General features: G+C 43.6%; 1 protein-coding gene across 6 annotated transcripts in view; it reads right to left on the bottom strand.

Annotated features, from left to right (window-relative positions):
• The window catches only part of alpha-Man-IIb (alpha-Mannosidase class II b), a 1,285,879-nt gene that overhangs the window by 661,411 nt on the left and 603,332 nt on the right, over window positions 1–21,136 (bottom strand). Inside the window, exon 1 of one of the 6 annotated variants that reach the window (XM_071663886.1) lies at window positions 442–578. The exons of the other annotated variants lie outside the window; for them this stretch is intronic. The gene's annotated coding sequence lies outside the window, so the exon portion shown is untranslated. Of the gene's footprint in view, window positions 1–441; window positions 579–21,136 lie in introns of those variants that run through there. 6 annotated transcript variants of the gene reach the window in all.

Genomic DNA, 21,136 nt, shown 5'->3' with positions numbered 1-21,136 from the left:
AATAACCTTATACGATAATATTATGTACCTTTCGTATTAAATGGGAAGTATCAGTTTCGTCAAATCTCTAATTCTTACAGAACACAAATCATGTGAACACGTGAATTCTTATGTGAAACTAACCCTTCCCTCCCTCACACACAATCATACCCTCAGACGTGACGACAGTCGGTTACAGCTGCTCATCAACAAGCCATTCATTACAATATTTCTGTCAAATTCATTAACCAACAGGTGATAAAAATTCTGAATCCATTCAGCAGAGTTTTTTCGGCCATCTTCGCTGATGTGCCTTTCCAAAAACAAGAAAAATATGTGTGAATTAAATTAATTTACAGATGACGTGAGAATGAATCTAGGCCATTCAGTGCACCAGACATGACATCAGCGTTTCTGGAAGACCTTCATACATGCGTTGCAGTTCATCTGAAATATGTTTACCTGCGGGTTGTATCACTTTCCTTTAATTTCCGCAGTAATATACGGAAGTACGTGGAGGAAAAACTCGGAAGGATAACGTTGAATAGGTACATTCAGAAATGTAGCAATGATAAACTTTGAGTTGTACTACCCTCCCTCCTCGCCATCTGATGAACAACTGAGTCACTGGGTACGATCATGCCGGGGTTGAGTGTGTGTGTCCAAATGATGGCAACACTGATAACTGCCTGATGCCCCCAGAGACAATAACTTAGTGAACACCAAGAGTTTGGAGGGATATTCAGTAGGAAGTGAATTAGACAGTATACACTATAGGTATTGCCTCCTACCCCAGCTGTCGAGTTGTCTCTAAAAAATTAACAATGAGGTCAATGGAAAGAACGACTCATCTCCAAGTGAAAATATTCCAAACAAGGAGGTTCATTACACTGTAGAACGAGTTGTTTGAATCACAGTCTATACAGATACCACAATAATGGTTCATGTTATGATAAAAAGACTCAGCTCCATCCTACGGCTACATTAATGTCTCGGGTCTACAGCATCAGAGAAACTTTCTACTCTACATACCCGGTTCATGCCATCCACCCACCACCGCATCGCCATTTCCGACGTACGAACGAACGAGAAACATTCCAGCCGACTGGAAACTCCAGTACATCCTGGAGCCTTACTTCTGGATGCCCCAGATAAATAGCCAGGAAAAAATAATGCCCATTAATTAGCTTGCTAAATTTTGGGAGAAAAGTTTTAAAAAGTCAGTAGAATTTTCAGCGTAAACTTTCTATCCTGTAAAGCCTAAGGATTAACCAAGCACAGGGCGAGGCAGGAAGGAAATTATATATACCAACGACGATATTTGCATAAAGATAACGTAAATGAATTATTGTATAACATCTGCATCAACGACGACCAACCATTATCTGAAAATTTGGTAAGGTGATCATTGTGTGTGACCCTTCACAAGTTGACCTATGGATCATACCCGATGTTTGTAACGTCGTATTCAGAAGTCTTACAATCGTGCAAAAGTGTCGTAACATCTTGCTTACGGGTCGTAATATCGTGCTCAAGGGTCGTAACATCGTGCTCAGGGGTCGCAACATCGTGCATGAGGGTTGCAACGTCGTGCTCGAGGGTCGTAACGTCGTGCATGAAGGTCGTAACGTCGTGCTCGAAGGTCGTAACGTCGTGAAGGAAAAGTACCAATTTCAGTCGTCAACAAATACAAATTATGGTGGTAAGGAAACACAGAATAAAACAGTAGCATTTTGATATCTTACGTTTCAACCGGGGGTCCATGATGAAGGTGTCTGATCGAAGCAAGATATTAAAGTGCTGCTGTCAGTCTCACTGTGTGTTTCCTTACCACCATACTTCACTCATGCCAGGAATGACGTCAACATAAACAGATAGATTGTCGGAATTCGGATTCTTGTGTTGACGGAATTGTGGAGAACATGTAGTACCTACGATGAACACACTACAGTGAGAGGGAGTGACACACCATCATTACATCATCTTAGCTTCAAACATATTAATATGGGTCTCAAGGATACCATACATGACACAACGTTTGGTAAAAGTGATTATGGAATGTTTAAGTTGGATAATGTGGTCAATAAGGTCAAAATTGAAGAGATGAGACAGGATTTGAAAAGGATATATTATTGTGGAAACTACTGAAATCTCATCAATTTCTATGGTAATACAGACAAGAAATTGGAGTTCAGTAGCCACATCCAGGGAACTGTGGTAAAAGTTTCTAAGTTTATAATGGAGTACAAACACGTGTACCACTAGCCTCAAACACAGAGGAAGGGTCAGGAGGGAAGTAAGAAGGGCGCAATCAAAGACGTCAACAGCAAGGGAGCCTCGATACATACGGTAGTGAAAATTCAGGCGGACCGCGAGCCAGCCACCACGAGCAAGGTATAAGAGACAGCCAACCCAAGCGTTCATCCTCGTCTCGTGTTTAGCCAAATAATAGCTACCTAGTTCAGGCAGTGTGTGTGTGTGTGTGTGTGTGTGTGTGTGTGTAAGTAAAGACATACCACATACACCTAAGGTTAAGATACGAAGTAACACAAGCGTAAAACTCTCCCCGCAACACACATCGAGGAATCACACATACGCACGCACACAAGCCACAGAATGCCACAGCAAACTGCGCAACACAAGCCAAAACAAACATATCAAAAGGAAGAACACGTTCAAGAAAGGAAATGCAGATGCCAACAAATTCACAAGCATGCAAGCAAACAAGTTAATTGCACCACTTAAGAACACAAATACATTAACTACAAACGTGAACATTCGTGGGCGAACACAAGCTTCTCTCAGGGTCGCCACCATCACTCGTGACCCAACCCATCTTCACTACACCATCCATCATCCTAAATTCACTTCATCCTGGACAAACACATCTCGACATCACCCTGGACATGACTGATCTTTGACCTGACCCTTACAGATGGAAGACCATCTTCACTACACCCCTCGACGCCTGTGGTCTCTGTCCTAAGCCTTAAGGTGTCAGGTCAAAGGCCAGGTCGTCATAACTGAGGGTCGTTCCGTCGTGCTCAAGGTGTTGCCAAGGCCAAATCGGTCAGTGGAGACCATCACCAACGGGTGCGGCAGATCGGTCAGCGCAGCCCATCACCAGCGGGTGCGGCAGATTGGTCAGCGCAGCCCATCAACAGCGGGTGCGGCAGATTGGTCAGCGCAGCCCATCAACAGCGGGTGCGGCAGATCGGTCAGTGCAGCCCATCAACAGCGGGTGCGGCAGATTGGTCAGCGCAGCCCATCAACAGCGGGTGCGGCAGATCGGTCAGCGCAGCCCATCACCAGCGGGTGCGGCAGATTGGTCAGCGCAGCCCATCAACAGCGGGTGCGGCAGATTGGTCAGCGCAGCCCATCAACAGCGGGTGCGGCAGATCGGTCAGTGCAGCCCATCAACAGCGGGTGCGGCAGATTGGTCAGTGCAGCCCATCAACAGCGGGTGCGGCAGCGGTGGTGGTGGTGTGTGCCAGGCAGCTGCTGCCGTTGCTTCCCTTGAATCATGGCTATTATGGGCCGCCTCCCACACCTTCCTATACCCCGCCCCACTCCGCCCATCTTCACCCCCACACGCGCCCATATCTATGTCCACACCCATCCATCCCCAAAATACCCTCCATAATCTGTACCCAATTTCTAGCTTACACGACTGAAGTGAAAAAGATTTTGAGCGATCGGGGCCTGAAAATGCAGGAAGGTGAAAGGTATGCATGGGATAGAGTGAACTGGAACGATTTGGTATACTGGGGTCGACGTGCTATCAATGGACTGAACCAGGGCATGTAAAGCGTCCGGGGTAAACCACGAAAAGGTCTTTGGGGCCTGGATGTGGATAAGGAGCTGTGGTTTCGATGCATCACACATGACAGCAAGAGAATGGGTACGAGCGAATGTGGTCTTTCTTCGTCTGTTCGTGGCGCTACCTTGCTAAGCAGGAAATGGCAATCAAGTATCAAATGAGGAAAAAAAAAAAGATTCATGTAGTACGTCCATATCGCGACCCTGTCCATCACCAGGTCTTCCCTAAGCCTCATACTCCCTCACCTCGCCCTGACTCCGCCCGCCCAAGACCTCATTCCCAACCCAGCAGCTGCCACACCCGTGCTGTCCACTACACATTCCCACCCCACGTGACACCACACAGTCCCACCCCACGTGACACCCCACACAGTCACACCCCACGTGACACACCACGCAGTCACACCCCACGTGACACGGACCCCGGGCAACATCTTATGACAACAAAACTGGTCCTTCCGGTTTTAGAAATAGATTTGTCACGCCTTCCACTCCCAAAATACATTCGCCACTCCCTCTACTCCTAAAATAAATCTTTCTTGCAATACCCACAGAGTTAAATTACAAGTTCCTTGGGTCTAAACACTTCTTTTCCTCGATCCCAATTGCATGAACCCCTCCACACCAAAATACATTACCCCTTCCAAATCAAAATAAATTACCCCTTTCACATTAAAATACATTACCACATCAGTTCTAAAGATGTTTCACTTTCACACTAAAATCTTTATTTCCGTATTCTTCCTCTTTCAAAATACAATTATTCCTCACATCCAAACTATATCAATCACTCAAACTTTAAATATATAAACCCTGCACTTTCAAACATTTTTTCTAACTCAAAAGTAAAATACATTTCAACTTTAAAACCAACCAAATAGCGCTCTAACTTGATAATGAAGAGCTCCTTAACCCCAGTGTGTATTACCACTTCAAGTAAACACATCCCTGAATCCCACAATATCTCCAATACCTCAAACATTTCCCCATCAAGTCTATAATAATTCATCCCCATCAATCCCAAAACACAATTTCTACCACATCCAAAATAAAGTACCCCATCCATTCTGAAATAAATCACACATTATGCTTCTAAATAAGTCACCCCACTACAAAATTTATTAACCCTTCTAATCCAAGATATATTGCCCCTTCACCTCCAGAATATTTCAACCCTTAAATTCCGAAACACATAATTTTCTACCCTCAAATGTTTGTTACCTGCTTCAAGACCAAAATACAACATTCAGCCAGGTGTAAAATCTATTAACACATCTCCAAAACAATACCATTTTGAACTTCAAAATAAAACCACTCTCAAACTGCATTTACCCCTTCAGTTCGAAAATCAATTCCCCCCTTAACCTGAAAATACATTACCCCCTTTAACCCGGAAACGAATTGCCCCTCTGGACACTAAATTACTTGATCTAATATAAATTACTCTTGAGCGCTAAAATATATCACAATATCAACCCCATCAGTTCGAAAATACACTACCTCCTCAACTCGAAAATTTATTGCACCCTTATCTCAGGAGCATTTTAACCATTAACCAAAAAATAAATCACTCTTCAAATTGAAAACGCGAAAGTAAATTGTTCCCTCTACTTGAAAGTAAATTTACCCCTCAACTGCAATATAAATTACCCTTCAATTTGAAACTTACCTCACGAACTTCTTCATTACAACTGTACGACCCTTCAGCACGACAGTACGGCTCCTGGTATGATGACGCGAGTTTTTTGCGTCACCATAAGTCTCAGGTAAACCTCAGGTTATCATAATCCAAGGACGTACCATCATGCTCAAGCTCTCAACCTCAACACTTCACCTGGCGATCATATGCGGAATCCCCCTGACATGTTGACCTTTACCCTCACCATACATGGTGACCTCTCTCCTCACCTTACATGGTGACCTACACCCTCACCTTACATGGTGACCTCTCTCCTCACCTTACATGGTGACCTACACCCTCACCTTACATGGTGACCTCTCTCCTCACCTTACATGGTGACCTACACCCTCACCTTACATGGTGACCTCTCTCCTCACCTTACATGGTGACCTCTCTCCTCACCTTACATGGTGACCTTTACCCTCACCTTACATAGTAACCTCTCACCTTACATGGTGACCTCTCTCCTCACCTTACACGGTGACCTATACCCTCACCTTACATAGTGACCTCTCACCTTACATGGTGACCTCTCTCCTCACATGGTGACCTCTCACCGTCATTCGCCATCAGCATCTTCCCTCAATCCTCTGGCTATTCATTACCTCCAAATCGTATTCACTTTACTCAACCAATTAATTCTTCTACATCATCTTTATTACTCTCCCACATCATTATTCACACTTTCCTGCATTATCTATGACTCTCTTGCACTAATCACTCTTCTACATTCCCCTTATCACTCTCCGCATCATTAATCACTCTCCCACTCTCTATACCCTCTGTATACCCCCCCCCCCCCCAACTCGCTTCCTTATTTCCTCCTCAAATAAATCCGTCTCTCTCCCACCTCCAGCTACCACACTCACTCACCCTCCCTTACATACTTACCCTTACTTTCCGTATCACACTGAGTCTCCTTTCTTCCTATGATCTCTCCCTCCACTTTTCTTCCTCATTCCCACACATTTGCTTTATTCTTTCTCACATCCTTCTTCACATAGCCAATCTCTTCCTTTCACACAAAGCCGCTCCTCCCTTCCTCTTCAACTGATCTGACCCAACCAGACACGACCCTTGTAACCTCCTTGCAACATGACTGGTCTGTCTGTAGTAGCTGATTATACTTTACGCCTACGTCTTATTCCTATTCTCTATTATCACCTGATTCTACTTACCCCAATATCTTATCATCAATCTTTAATGTTACTTTCAAGCACCTCATCTACGTGAACTGCACCTGTAGCACTGAAATACAGTACATCCCTACCAGACAACTCGCTCCTACAATATTCTTACCAGTAGTCAGTGTTGTGTATGCATCTTCCCACCTACAGCTTATCACTTTTACCCTCTTTGTTCACGCTAATAATTTTCTTAACATTTCTGGGGTCATATTAGAAGTACTTCAGGTACTATGAATTTCCTTTCACCATTTTTAAAAATTCGGATCACTTCTTTGTAATTTTGCATTAAATTCTTCGTCCCTGCCCTCGAGATCATTGTGCTCAAGTGGAAGACACCTAAAGATTCTTGGCATTTTGAAATATAATTATATCCTGAATATATTTCACCTTACTCGTCTACAACCCGATCTCCTGACGCGTCAAATATCAATGGTTTTGACACTGGTTATGACATTCTTCAACCCATTTCCATAATATGATCATTAACTTTTATCAAAACAGTGTCAAGGTTTTCAACCTTACAACTTGCATCCTTCCTTGTTCAGTTCACAGGAATTCCCAGCCTTGAAGCAGTCTCATCATATTCCCAGCCTTGAAGCAGTCTCATCATATTCCCAGCCTTGAAGCAGTCTCATCATATTCCCAGCCTTGAAGCAGTCTCATCATATTCCCAGCCTTGAAGCAGTCTCATCATATTCCCAGCCTTGAAGCAGTCTCATCATATTCCCAGCCTTGAAGCAGTCTCATCATATTCCCAGCCTTGAAGCAGTCTCATCATATTCCCAGCCTTGAAGCAGTCTCATCATATTCATATTTCGGAATCTATCGCTTACATGATTGACGTTGATTTTGCAGTTGTTTACCTTCCTCCTCACGTCTTCCAGTAAGGTTATAAGTAAGTGAGGCTCCGTCCTTACATCATAAAATTCCATCAAATCAAGGGAGTAAATAACCTTTATATTCAACTTCACTGACTGTGTGAAACTAACAGGAGAACTTCTTTTCATGAGAGAGAGAGAGAGAGAGAGAGAGAGAGAGAGAGAGAGAGAGAGAGAGAGAGAGAGAGAGAGAGAGAGAGAGAGAGAGAGAGAGAGAGAGCAGATGAAGGCTTACAAGGTGTAATAAGGCTTGCACAAAGACAGCTACAAGTGTGTGCCAAGCAACTAGCAGTCTCTCTGTTTGCTTGTGGTACACGAGGTGAAGCAGCCAGCGATACGGGATCCTCCCCTGTTACCCACAGCATGATGATCATACACTACATACGGCATCAAGTCTTCGTAATATTCAATTTGCTGATCATTTATACTATAACTTCGTTTTCCTTGAGAGCACGCCTTCAGTGATGGCTCTCAGGGTTGTTCTTATAGGAACAGCATCCAAAGAAACATCCATGAGATGGCTGTGTTAACTCGAGGTGGTGTTCAGGTTCCTCCGTCACAGAATATCTCATTCGAGTGCCATATCATGGTTCCTGAAACTCGCCCTTGCGATGATTGCACTATGATCTCTCTTGAAGAGATCTTTCTCCGTTGCACATTTTCACTGATTGTCATCTTGATATATTGAGGGAGCAAAAGGCATCGAATATGACGCTGGTAACGTAAGAACACGGCAACATAAGCTCTGGAATAAGAGACTGGTCCTATAATAACTTCTTTCGGAGAATTCTGTGTCCTGGTGCTATATTAGGCAATCATCTGAGACAACTGCACAAGATTCGTCTGCAACTTAATTTCCCATAATCTTACCTTCAATCCTGCTCCTACTAAAAATACTCAAGTTCCTCAGCTTTTATCAACCTTGTGTCAAGGTCTATTTAGTCTTTCCAAGGATTACGAGAACTGCACAGTATTTCGAGTGTACCATGAGGTCATAACAATATCCTCCACCCGACACAAACAGCAAGGTGAGTGTGGAGCTGGAGCCATCGTCTGTACCACTAAGTCGGAAATAATACTGGGATAGCGAGGGAGTTGGTCACGTTAAGGATATTGTATACTGCGTGTACTCGACATGAGCAGCAGCAGTACCCCGTATGATGGACTAACTCACCAACGTCTAAAACATGTGTGGCGTGTACGTTGTCACCCCTCATCACATCTTCATCTACATGACAACGTTACAGATCCAGCACATCAATTTGTTTCCTGCCTCGTTACCAACTAGTGGGCCACAGTGCCAACAAACTTGGTAAGACAGTAGACACACTGCAGGTCTGACACTCATGTTTAAATGTTAAGTCCTTCAGCTCCGCCACCACCACCACACCTCGCTCCGTTTTCAACCACTGGACGGCACCTCCAGCACAAAGGGCACCAGCAACACCAAGATCATTCCGGTCTTTATAGCCGAAGTCATTATGAACAAAAAAATCTTTCATTTCCGTCCACACTTTGATGTGGGTCATGTTTACTCAACAGATGAACACGAGGTCATGTCCACTGAGGAGATGACGTCATTCGCTCACTGCTAAACTCAGGATGATCTTCCTACAACACGAGTGTCGTGTGGAAGACTCAGCCGATGAATAAGTTCTGTTGTCACAATAATCTCAATAGAATAAGGGTTATGATTCTAGAGAAATAACAAAACTACATAAAAAAATAACAGCTTTAATCATATAAACACCAAAATTATCAGACGTAGGCTTTAAAATAAGCTTAATCTGGACAACATTTCTTAGCACAGATAGAGCTTGAGCAGGACCACTTTCCACGAAAGTACTTCTCGAGAGATTCAGTAGTGTGTGTGTGTGTGTGTGTGTGTGTGTGTAAGGGAGTAACGGAAGGTCAGATGAAGGGGTGGCGAGATGTAAGAGCAGTACTAAGGGTCAAGGGAGTACAGGCAATCCTTGTGTAAGGAAGATTGAGTTTTGGAAATCTATGTATAGGGGGATGGGTGGAGGAAATCAGAATGGGAAGGGGACGTGTGCGTAGGGGACGTATGTGTAGGGGACGTGTACGTAGGGATGGGGTGGAGGGAAAACAATACGATATAAAAACAGGTAAAACGAAAGTCGACTAAAGAAACCTGGCACAAAGGTAGCCACAGAAACCCATCAAAACTCAGCCACAGAAAACATGTCACAGGGAGAGGCAGCCACGGAGCCCTGACAGTCCTAGAATAAAGGCAACCATAGCCGTTGAGCCTTAACAGACCTGAAACAAAGACAACCACAGAGCCTTGTGAGCCCTAAAACTAGAAGACACGAAGCTCTGACAGCCCTTAAACAACAAAGGCAACCACAGAGCATCGACAGCCCTTAAAGAAGGGCAGCCATCGAGCACCGACAAACATGAGACAAATGCAGCCATAGAGCCTTGAACGACCAGAAACAAAGACTGCCAAAGATCCCTGGAAAATCTGTCAAAGAACCTTCAAAGACCTGAAGCAAAGGTTGCCAGAGAACCTTGAAAGACCTGATATAAAGGCTGCTAAAGAGCTTTGAAAGACAGAAAACAAAGGCTGTCAAAGAGCCTTGAAAGACCTGAAACAAAGGCAGGGTCGAAACCCTGACTACCCTGAAACGAAGGCAGGCACAGAGCCTTGGCTATTCTGAAACAAAGGCAGGCTCAGGGATTAGATGCGAAGTCAACAGCAGAGATCTACCACGAAGACAACAACAGATCTTCAAAAATGGCCGCCAGAGGAACCTACCACAAAGGCCGCCAGAGAGACTTGCCACAAAGGTAGAGAGACGCCTACCACAACTGCAGTTAATGAGACCCATCCTGAAGACTGCCACATACACCAACTAAGACATGCAGCCAGGAACGCTTACCACAAAGGCAAGTAAAGAGACCCAACACAAACACAAACAATCCCGAGGACAGCGAAAGAGATGGAGACTAAACCGGTTGGAGACAGATGCACAGCAGATATCCGACAGCCTGGAACCCACAGGTGGCTATGTTATCACCTGGGTGAGGTCGACATCAGATAATCAGTTCATGGGTTGTTTGCACAATTTTTTGCACTTAGCAGAATATACCAATTGTAAGCAAACAAACAATGATGTTTTCATTCATGATCACAAACGGAAGCCTCATTAAGACTGTATTATACAGTAAAAGCGAACTAATTATTCAGACACACACACACACACACACACACACACACACACACACACACATGTAAGACGGTCACAATACGTACACATATGGAGATGATTTTCATCTTTCCGTGAGTTTCCTGCCATCATCAGACCTTCCTTGTTGGTACTTACATTTGTCATTCATACAGCTGACTAATACCAAAAGTTATCCATTTAGTTAAGGTGTATCACATGATCATGTGTCAAGGATATAATACAGACAGAAGTCTGGCATGGTTGTGGGGAGACCCATCATTTCCTATTCCGACAGAACTATTTTCAGAACATTTTGAAACCATATAATTGTCCAAAATATCTTTACCCCGACATTTTCAATTGAAGATATATATTTTGTTTGGCGTATGAACAGATATTTTTCATGAATTCCTCTGTAATCTTAATGGCTTCCATCACTATGAAATTCAAATTTGAATGGGAAAATAATAGTAAGATTCCCTCTTACATAGTATGATTAACAGGGAAAAGGACAATATAAAATCATTTGCATAAGGACAACAAACAAATTCCTCTAACACATACATTCATTGTTGTTCATTTCATATTTCTCAATATGGCCCGCTATGAGCAGAAACTCTACTGAAACAATTGATATAAACTCACCACGAAGTATCGTTTTATCTTCACACAAACAATCGTGACAAATCGTTGTTCTTCCACAACCAAACACATAAAGATAATGTATCATACATACCTAAAATCATACATGTGTCCCAGCAAGTTCTTACGTTAACATATGAATTTACGTATCTTTTTGTTTAGCTGAGACGGCACGGGTAGCTGAGGCCCTAATCACAGCTATTCCAAATATACCCTAGCTTGAGCCAGGTACCCATTTCATCGACCAATCCCTAGGAGTGGATGAGCAGCTGGGTTGATTGTGAACCGTCTCCCGCAACCAGGATTCGAACCTGTGCACTAGACTCTGTGCGGCCCGTGAATGCGTCATGGTCAGGAACGCTAACCTCTACACAACATGAGTCCATTAATTCAAGTAGCTACTGGGATCCTTCACTGGAAGACGTGTCATCCAGTAGTGCTCGAGTACCATAAGATGTGGGGCGGGAGGATGTGCTGGATGGTTTAGGCCCTCAGATATTCTATGAAGAATCTCTGACCTGAACAAGAAAATCCCGAACTTACTTACGTGCGTTCTTAAGTTCCTGTTAACACCACTTGTACTTAAGGTTTGTAAGAAAGCCAATAATCGTACTGGATAACCAAGGAAAGATTCCTTTTTTAATGTTTTCCAGACGTAAGCAAGGCTTGTGATTATCACGGTGACGCTTCGTGACTAACCTCACCTGCATCAACTTAGTGTGGTGCAAAGTAATGACGAAAGACGCAATCCTCTCAACTTGAAATGATAATTTTCACTTTAACACATTGTGCATGAGTTGATATGTATGACTTATTTGAGAGGATATATATATATATATATATATATATATATATATATATATATATATATATATATATATATATATACCCTATCCCTGGGGATAGGGGAGAAAGAATACTTCCCACGTATTCCGGGAGTGTCGTAGAAGGCGACTAAAAGGGAAGGGAGCGAGGGGCTGGAAATCCTCCCCTCTCATTTTTTTTTTTTTTTTTTTTTCTTTTCCAAAAGAAGGAACAGAGAAGGGGGCCAGGTGAGGATATTCCCTCAAAGGCCCAGTCCTCTGTTCTTAATGCTACCTCGCTAACACGGGAAATGGCGAATAGTTTGAAAGAAAAGAAAAGAATATATATATATATATATATATATATATATATATATATATATATATATATATATATATATATATATATATATATATATCAAGAGAAAGGTGCAAGAGGTGAAAAAGAGGGCAAGTGAGAGTTGGGGTGAGAGAGTATCATTAAATTTTAGGGAGAATAAAAAGATGTTTTGGAAGGAGGTAAATAAAGTGCGTAAGGCAAGGGAACAAATGGGAACTTCACTGAAGGGGGCTAATGGGGAGGTGATAACAAGCAGTGGTGATGTGAGGAGATGGAGTGAGTATTTTGAAGGCTTGTTGAATGTGTCTGATGACAGAGTGGTAGATATAGGGTGTTTTGGCCGAGGTGGTGTGCAAAGTGAGAGGGTTAGAGAAAATGATTTGGTAAACTGAGAAGAGGTAGTAAAAGCTTTGCGGAAGATGAAAGCCGGCAAGGCAGCGGGTTTGGATGGTATTGCAGTGGAATTTATTTAAAAAAGGGGGTTACTGTATTGTTGACTGGTTGGTAAGGTTATTCAATGTATGTATGATTCATGGTGAGGTGCCTGAGGATTGGCGGAATGCTTATATAGTGCCATTGTACAAAGGCAAAGGGGACAAAGGCGAGTCTCAAATTACAGAGGTATAAGTTTGTTGAGTATTCGTGGGAAATTATATGGGAGGGTATTGACTGAGAGGGTGGAGGCATGTACAGAGCATCAGATTGGGGAAGAGCAGTGTGGTTTCAGAAGTGGTAGAGGATGTCTGGATCAGGTGTTTGCTTTGAAGAATGTATGTGAGAAATACTTAGAAAAGCAAATGGATTTGTGTGTAGCATTTATGTATCTGGAGAAGGCATATGATAGAGTTGATAGAGATGCTCTGTGGAAAGTATTGAGAATATATGGTGTGGGAGGCAAGTCGTTAGAAGCAGTGAAAAGTTTTTATCGAGGATGTAAGGAATATGTACGTGTAGGAAGAGAGGGAAGTGATTGGTTCTCAGTGAATGTGGGTTTATGACAAGGGTGTGTGATGTCTCCATGGTTGTTTAATTTGTTTATGGATGGGGTTGTTAGGGAGGTGAATGCAAGAGTTTTGGAAAGAGGGGCAAGTATGCAGTCTGTTGTGGATGAGAGACAGCTTGGGAAGTGAGTCAGTTGTTGTTCGCTGATGATACAGCGATGGTGGCTGATTCATGTGAGAAACTTGCAGAAGCTGGTGACTGAGTTTGGTAAAGTGTGTGAAAGAAGAAAGTTGAGAGTAAATATGAATAAGAGCAAGGTTCTTAGGTACAGTAGGGTTGAGGGTCAAGTCAATTGGGAGGTAAGTTTGAATGGAGAAAAACTGGAGAAAGTGAAGTGTTTTAGATATCTGGGAGTGGATTTGGCAGCGGATGGAACCATGGAAGCGGAAGTGAATCATAGGGTGGGGGAGGGGGGCGAAAATTCTGGGAGCCTTGAAGAATGTGTGGAAGTCGAGAACATTATCTCGGAAAGCAAAAATGGAGAGCAAAAAAGGAATAGTGGTTCCAACAATGTTGTATGGTTGCGAGGCGTGGGCTATGGATAGAGTTGTGCGCAGGAGGGTGGATGTGCTGGAAATAAGATGTTTGAGGACAATATGTGGTGTGAGGTGGTTTGATCGAGTAAGTAATAATAGGGTAAGAGAGATGTGTGGTAATAAAAAGATTGTGGTTGAGATAGCAGAGGAGGGTGTTTTGAAATGGTTTGGTCACATGGAGAGAATGAGTGAGGAAAGATTGACAGAGAGGATATATGTGTCAGAGGTGGAGGGAACGAGGAGAAGTGGGAGACCAAATTGGAGGTGGAAAGATGAAGTGAAAAAGATTTTGAGTGATCGCGGCCTGAACATGCAGGAGAGTGAAAGGAGTGCAAGGAATAGAGCAAATTGGAACGATGTGGTATACCGGGGTCGACGTGCTGTCAATGGATTGAACCAGGGCATGTGAAGCGTCTGGGGGAAACCATGGAAAGTTTTGTGGGGCCTGGATGTGGAAAGGGAGTTGTGGTTTCGGTGCATTATTACATGACAGCTAGAGACTGAGAGTGAACAAATGGGGCCTTTGTTGTTTTTTCCAAGCACTACCTCGCACACATGAGGGGGGAGGGGGTTGTTATTTCATGTGTGGCGAGGTGGCGATGGGAATGAATAAAGGCAGACAGTATGAATTATGTACATGTGTATATATGTATATGTGTGTGTGTATATATATATGTATACGTTGAGATGTATAGGTATGTATATTTGCGTGTGTGGACGTGTATGTATATACATGTGTATGGGGGTGGGTTGGGCCATTTCTTTCGTCTGTTTCCTTGCGCTACCTCGCAAACGCGGGGGACAGCGACAAAAAAATAAAATACAATATATATATTTTTTTTTTATCATTTTGCAATTTGTATATATATATATATATATATATATATATATATATATATATATATATATATATATTTCATACTATTCGTCATTTCCCGCATTAGCGAGGTAGCGCTAAGAACAGAGGACTGGGCCTTTGAGGGAATATCCTCACCTGGCCCCCTTCTCTGTTCCTTCTTTTGGAAAAAAAAAAAAAAAAAAAAAAAAATAACCGGTATAGACCCCGTTGCTCACCATTGTGAGACGAAGGGTATTCGAGTACTAAGTATTTCGAATAGTTGTTTCCTATTATACAGTCCCATAGCCTAGCGGTTAGCATGCCTGCCTCTTGCACAGGGGTCCCGGGTTCCATCCTGGCTGTTGGATGTTTGTATGTTCTATGAAGGTGCGCGTTCATATGCACTTTATTCGTATTCATATACCTCCGCGTTGTACAGTTAGGTTCGGTAAAACGCTATCAGCTGGCTATGTGAGTCTGTTCGGAAATAACCGGTATGGACCCCGTCGCTCACCATTGTGAGACGAAGGGTATTCGAGTACTTAGTATTCCGAATAGTTGTTTCCTATTATACAGTCCCATAGCCTAGCAGTTAGCATGCCTGCCTCTTGCACAGGGGTCCCGGGTTCAATCCAGGCTGTTGGATGTTTGTATGTTCTATGAAGGTGCGCGTTCATATGCACTTTATTCGTATATATATATATATATATATATATATATATATATATATATATATATATATATATATATATATACAGAGATGCTCTGTGGAAGGTATTAAGAATATATGGTGTGGGAGGCAAGTTGTTAGAAGAAGTGAAAAGTTTTTATCGAGGATGTAAGGCATGTGTACGTGTAGGAAGAGAGGAAAGTGATTGGTTCTCAGTGAATGTAGGTTTGTGGCAGGGGTGTGTGATGTCTCCATGGTTGTTTAATTTGTTTATGGATGGGGTTGTTAGGGAGGTGAATGCAAGAGTTTTGGAAAGAGGGGCAAGTATGAAATCTGTTGCGGATGAGAGAGCTTGGGAAGTGAGTCAGTTGTTGTTCGCTGATGATACAGCGCTGGTGGCTGATTCATGTGAGAAACTGCAGAAGCTGGTGACTGAGTTTGGTAAAGTGTGTGAAAGAAGAAAGTTAAGAGTAAATGTGAATAAGAGCAAGGTTATTAGGTACAGTAGGGTTGAGGGTCAAGTCAATTGGGAGGTGAGTTTGAATGGAGAAAAACTGGAGGAAGTGAAGTGTTTTAGATATCTGGGAGTGGATCTGGCAGCGGATGGAACCATGGAAGCGGAAGTGGATCATAGGGTGGGGGAGGGGGCGAAAATTCTGGGAGCCTTGAAGAATATGTGGAAGTCGAGAACATTATCTCGGAAAGCAAAAATGGGTATGTTTGAAGGAATAGTGGTTCCAACAATGTTGTATGGTTGCGAGGCGTGGACTATGGATAGAGTTGTGCGCAGGAGGATGGATGTGCTGGAAATGAGATGTTTGAGGACAATGTGTGGTGTGAGGTGGTTTGATCGAGTAAGTAACGTAAGGGTAAGAGAGATGTGTGGAAATAAAAAGAACGTGGTTGAGAGAGCAGAAGAGGGTGTTTTGAAATGGTTTGGTCACATGGAGAGAATGAGTGAGGAAAGATTGACCAAGAGGATATATGTGTCGGAGGTGGAGGGAACGAGGAGAAGAGGGAGACCAAACTGGAGGTGGAAAGATGGAGTGAAAAAGATTTTGTGTGATCGGGGCCTGAACATGCAGGAGGGTGAAAGGAGGGCAAGGAATAGAGTGAATTGGAGCGATGTGGTATACCGGGGTTGACGTGCTGTCAGTGGATTGAATCAAGGCATGTTAAGCGTCTGGGGTAAACCATGGAAAGTTGTTTGGGGCCTGGATGTGGAAAGGGAGCTGTGGTTTCGGGCATTATTGCGTGGCAGCTAGAGAATGAGTGTGAACGAATGGGGCCTTTGTTGCCTTTTCCTAGTGCTACCTCGCACACATGAGGGGGGAGGGGGAAGGTGTTCCATGTGTGGCGAGGTTGCGATGGGAGTGAATGGGGGCAGACAGTGTGAATTGTGTGCATGGGTATATATATATATGTGTACATTGAGATGTATAGGTATGTATATTTGCGTGTGTGGACGTGTGTGTGTATACATTGTGTATGGGGGTGGGTTGGGCCAATTCTTTCGTCTGTTTCCTTGCGCTACCTCGCAAACGCGGGAGACAGCGACAAAGCAAATAAAAAAAAAAAAAATATATATATATATATATATATATATATATATATATATATATATATATATATATATACACACACACACACACAACCTTGTCCACCCAGGGAAGTGAGAGCATGTCTTTACCAGGAGGTTCATCTCCACCTCCGTTCTTGCTTCTCTGATGGATCACGTTGTATAAAGTTGTGTCTGTAACCATTGTGCTTCTAAGAACCCGGCTGGTCAACGTGGTAAGCTGTGAACTTTTCTCTCGTAAGATCTTGTGATGTCTCTAATATTTGTGGGTTGTAAGTGAAACAGCCCCGAGCACCGGATCTTTTCAGTGTATTGCATTCATGGTAGTTTTTGATATAATTGTTGCTATTGTACACTCTGCTAAGTCTGAGTGGAGGTTACTCCATATGTGACTTCAATCCTGAGTAGTTATGGGTTATGACCATCGGTGCCTGGCTCCAATATAAAGAAAATAATGTTTTCAGGAAATCTTTCTATCTGTCTCTTTTGAGTTAAAGAATTGTCGTAGTCACAATCTACACCTCGCACACACCATCAGTCTTTACTGAACACATCACTCAACATCTGATGTTTTGATCCACAAATCAGGTTACAGCTTATCAGTTTATGTTGCCCCCGAGGCCGCCTGTTGCTGAATTACGCAGACAGACAGACAGATAAATACCGACACTCACGACACTTAAACCCAAGAACGTATCTATAATGCCCTAACCTTGACGTGGTGTGGGTCATAGCGGCGTGTGGTAAGAGCACACAGTAAGTCAGTATAACAAATGTAGATTCTGTTCATTCGACGAACAGCAGCCAAGACAAAACATACCAGCAGTGTTCATTAGTTACGTCTTTCATGATGATAACAGCAGCGAAATGATACTAAAACCAGTTATCGGCTGCGGCAAGATCTGGGATGTTATCCGCGAACATGATCACTAATAATAACAAGACATTTAACGTGAGTTATGAAACCCATTAGTCCAAGCAACGTACAGCTCCCCAGTGATGGCGCACAAGTTTGTCTTCCTGGTCACGACCATGAGCGATGGTCAAAGTTGAGGGTCTGGCCAACACATGAAGCAGTACAATCATTATGCTTCCAGGCAAGTCTGGGTCCAGATTTCCATAAGCCTGACATCCTCGGTTTCCAGCCAACAGTGCATTAATTAATCTCCCAGGTCAAGGGCAACATGCTAATATCAAAGGTCAAGGACACACAAGCGAATTAAATCTCTCGAGCACGACGTTATGACCCTTAGATACGATGACCTGCCCTTGACCTTACTTTAAGGCTACATTCAATAGCCATAATTACACTAAAGGACCGTAACATCGTGCTCTAGTGTCGCTCAGCGCTCTAGGGGTAAATGACCCGTGTCTTTATAAAAACAAGATTTAGTATTACATCCTAATATCGAAGACAGAATCCTCCGTTCTGGCAACAGTGCTGGAGGTGGTCGTTCGTAAGGGTCGTCCATCGTCCTGTCCGGGAAAAAGCCCCGGAGTTATCTCCACCAGACGGTGACAATATCCTTTGATTTATGGTCTTAATTACTTGACAATAACTCTCTCTCATCCTCACACACACACACACACACACACACACACACACACACACACACACTCAGGGTCTCACTTGCGCTCCCTCACTCAAGGTTTTCACGATACGGTGAGGTATATCACCAGTCAGGGGTGAGGTATATCACCAGTCAGGGGTGAGGTATATCTCCAGTCTGGGGTGAGGTATATCTCCAGTCTGGGGTGAGGTATATCTCCAGTCTGTGGTGAGGTATATCTCCAGTCAGGGGTGAGGTATATCTCCAGTCTGGGGTGAGGTATATCTCTAGTCTGGGGTGAGGTATATCTCCAGTCTGGGGTGAGGTATATCTCCAGTCTGGGGTGAGGTATATCTCCAGTCAGGGGTGAGGTATATCTCCAGTCTGGGGTGAGGTATATCTCCAGTCTGGGGTGAGGTATATCTCCAGTCTGGGGTGAGGTATATCTCCAGTCTGGGGTGAGGTATATCTCCAGTCAGGGGTGAAGTATATCTCCAGTCTGGGGTGAGGTATATCTCCAGTCAGGGGTGAAGTATATCTCCAGTCAGGGGTGAGGTATATTACATTCTGCACGACAATACGTCCTTTGAGCAGGAAGAGTACGACCCTTTGCTTAAAATGACGTGATCTTGGATCTGAGCCTCAAGGGTTCCAATGAGTGATATATATTAGGAAGCCCAACGAGTGACGGTACAAATCAGACCAGCAATTGATTATGTAGGTAAAGGCGTTAACTAACGGCTACAAATGACGACCCAACTCTCTTTTTCCCACAGAAACTGATATGCTACGGGCAAGGTATGCCCCAATCAAGCCCATTCAGTTGAAAAGGTAAAATGATATGATTACAAAATGATCAATATGACCAACAGAACAAGAAGTAATTTGGTTACCTCAGGTGTTTGAAGACCAGATGTGGGAAGCAGATTTTGCTGTTCATTATGTTCGGTTTCCTCGACAAAGTGGAGAATACATATATGGTTATGCCTAACATGCTCGAGTTACTGCAGGACTAACTGTGGTGTTGTGATATTCAAGAGAAAAATGGAAGGGAAAAAGCGGCCTCGACTCCATTACGATCATCCTGTGAAAATCGAGCTACGGCACAGACGAGGAACCCACGACCGACAACCCTGCCAACCTCTTGACTGTTGATGGCACAGATCAGGACCCAACGGTTGATGGCACAGATCAGGACCCAACGGTTGATGGCACAGATCAGGACCCAACGGTTGATGGCACAGATCAGGACCCAACGGTTGATGGCACAGATCAGGACCCAACGGTTGATGGCACAGATCAGGACCCAACAGTTGATGGCACACATCAGGACCCAACGGTTGATGGCACAGATCAGGACCCAACGGTTGATGGCACAGATCAGGACCCAACAGTTGATGGCACAGATCAGGACCCAACGGTTGATGGCACAGATCAGGACCCAACGGTTGATGGCACAGATCAGGATGTGAGAAATACTTAGAAAAGCAAATGGATTTGTATGTGGCATTTATGGATCTGGAGAAGGCATATGATAGAGTTGATAGAGATGCTCTGTGGAAGGTATTAAGAATATATGGTGTGGGAGGAAAGTTGTTAGAAGCAGTGAAAAGTTTTTATCGAGGATGTAAGGCATGTATGTGTACGTGTAGGAAGAGAGGAAAGTGATTGGTTCTCAGTGAATGTAGGTTTGCGGCAGGGGTGTGTGATGTCTCCATGGTTGTTTAATTTGTTTATGGATGGGGTTGTTAGGGAGGTGAATGCAAGAGTTTTGGAAAGAGGGGCAAGTATGAAATCTGTTGGGGATGAGAGAGCTTGGGAAGTGAGTCGGTTGTTGTTCGCTGATGATACAGCGCTGGTGGCTGATTCATGTGAGAAACTGCAGAAGCTGGTGACTGAGTTTGGTAAAGTGTGTGAAAGAAGAAAGTTAAGAGTAAATGTGAATAAGAGCAAGGTTATTAGGTACAGTAGGGTTGAGGGTCAAGTCAATTGGGAGGTGAGTTTGAATGGAGAAAAACTGGAGGAAGTGAAGTGTTTTAGATATCTGGGAGTGGATCTGGCAGCGGATGGAACCATGGAAGCGGAAGTGGATCATAGGGTGGGGGAGGGGGCGAAAATTCTGGGAGCCTTGAAGAATGTGTGGAAGTCGAGAACATTATCTCGGAAAGCAAAGATGGGTATGTTTGAAGGAATAGTGGTTCCAACAATGTTGTATGGTTGCGAGGCGTGGGCTATGGATAGAGTTGTGCGCAGGAGGATGGATGTGCTGGAAATGAGACGTTTGAGGACAATGTGTGGTGTGAGGTGGTTTGATCGAGTAAGTAACGTAAGGGTAAGAGAGATGTGTGGAAATAAAAAGAGCGTGGTTGAGAGAGCAGAAGAGGGTGTTTTGAAATGGTTTGGGCACATGGAGAGAATGAGTGAGGAAAGATTGACCAAGA

This window comes from Panulirus ornatus, chromosome 8 (genome assembly GCF_036320965.1).
Source record: "Panulirus ornatus isolate Po-2019 chromosome 8, ASM3632096v1, whole genome shotgun sequence".
Lineage (NCBI taxonomy): Eukaryota > Metazoa > Arthropoda > Malacostraca > Decapoda > Palinuridae > Panulirus > Panulirus ornatus.
The sequence above is the reverse complement of the archived record's forward strand: the minus strand, read 5'-3'. Positions and strand labels throughout refer to the sequence as shown.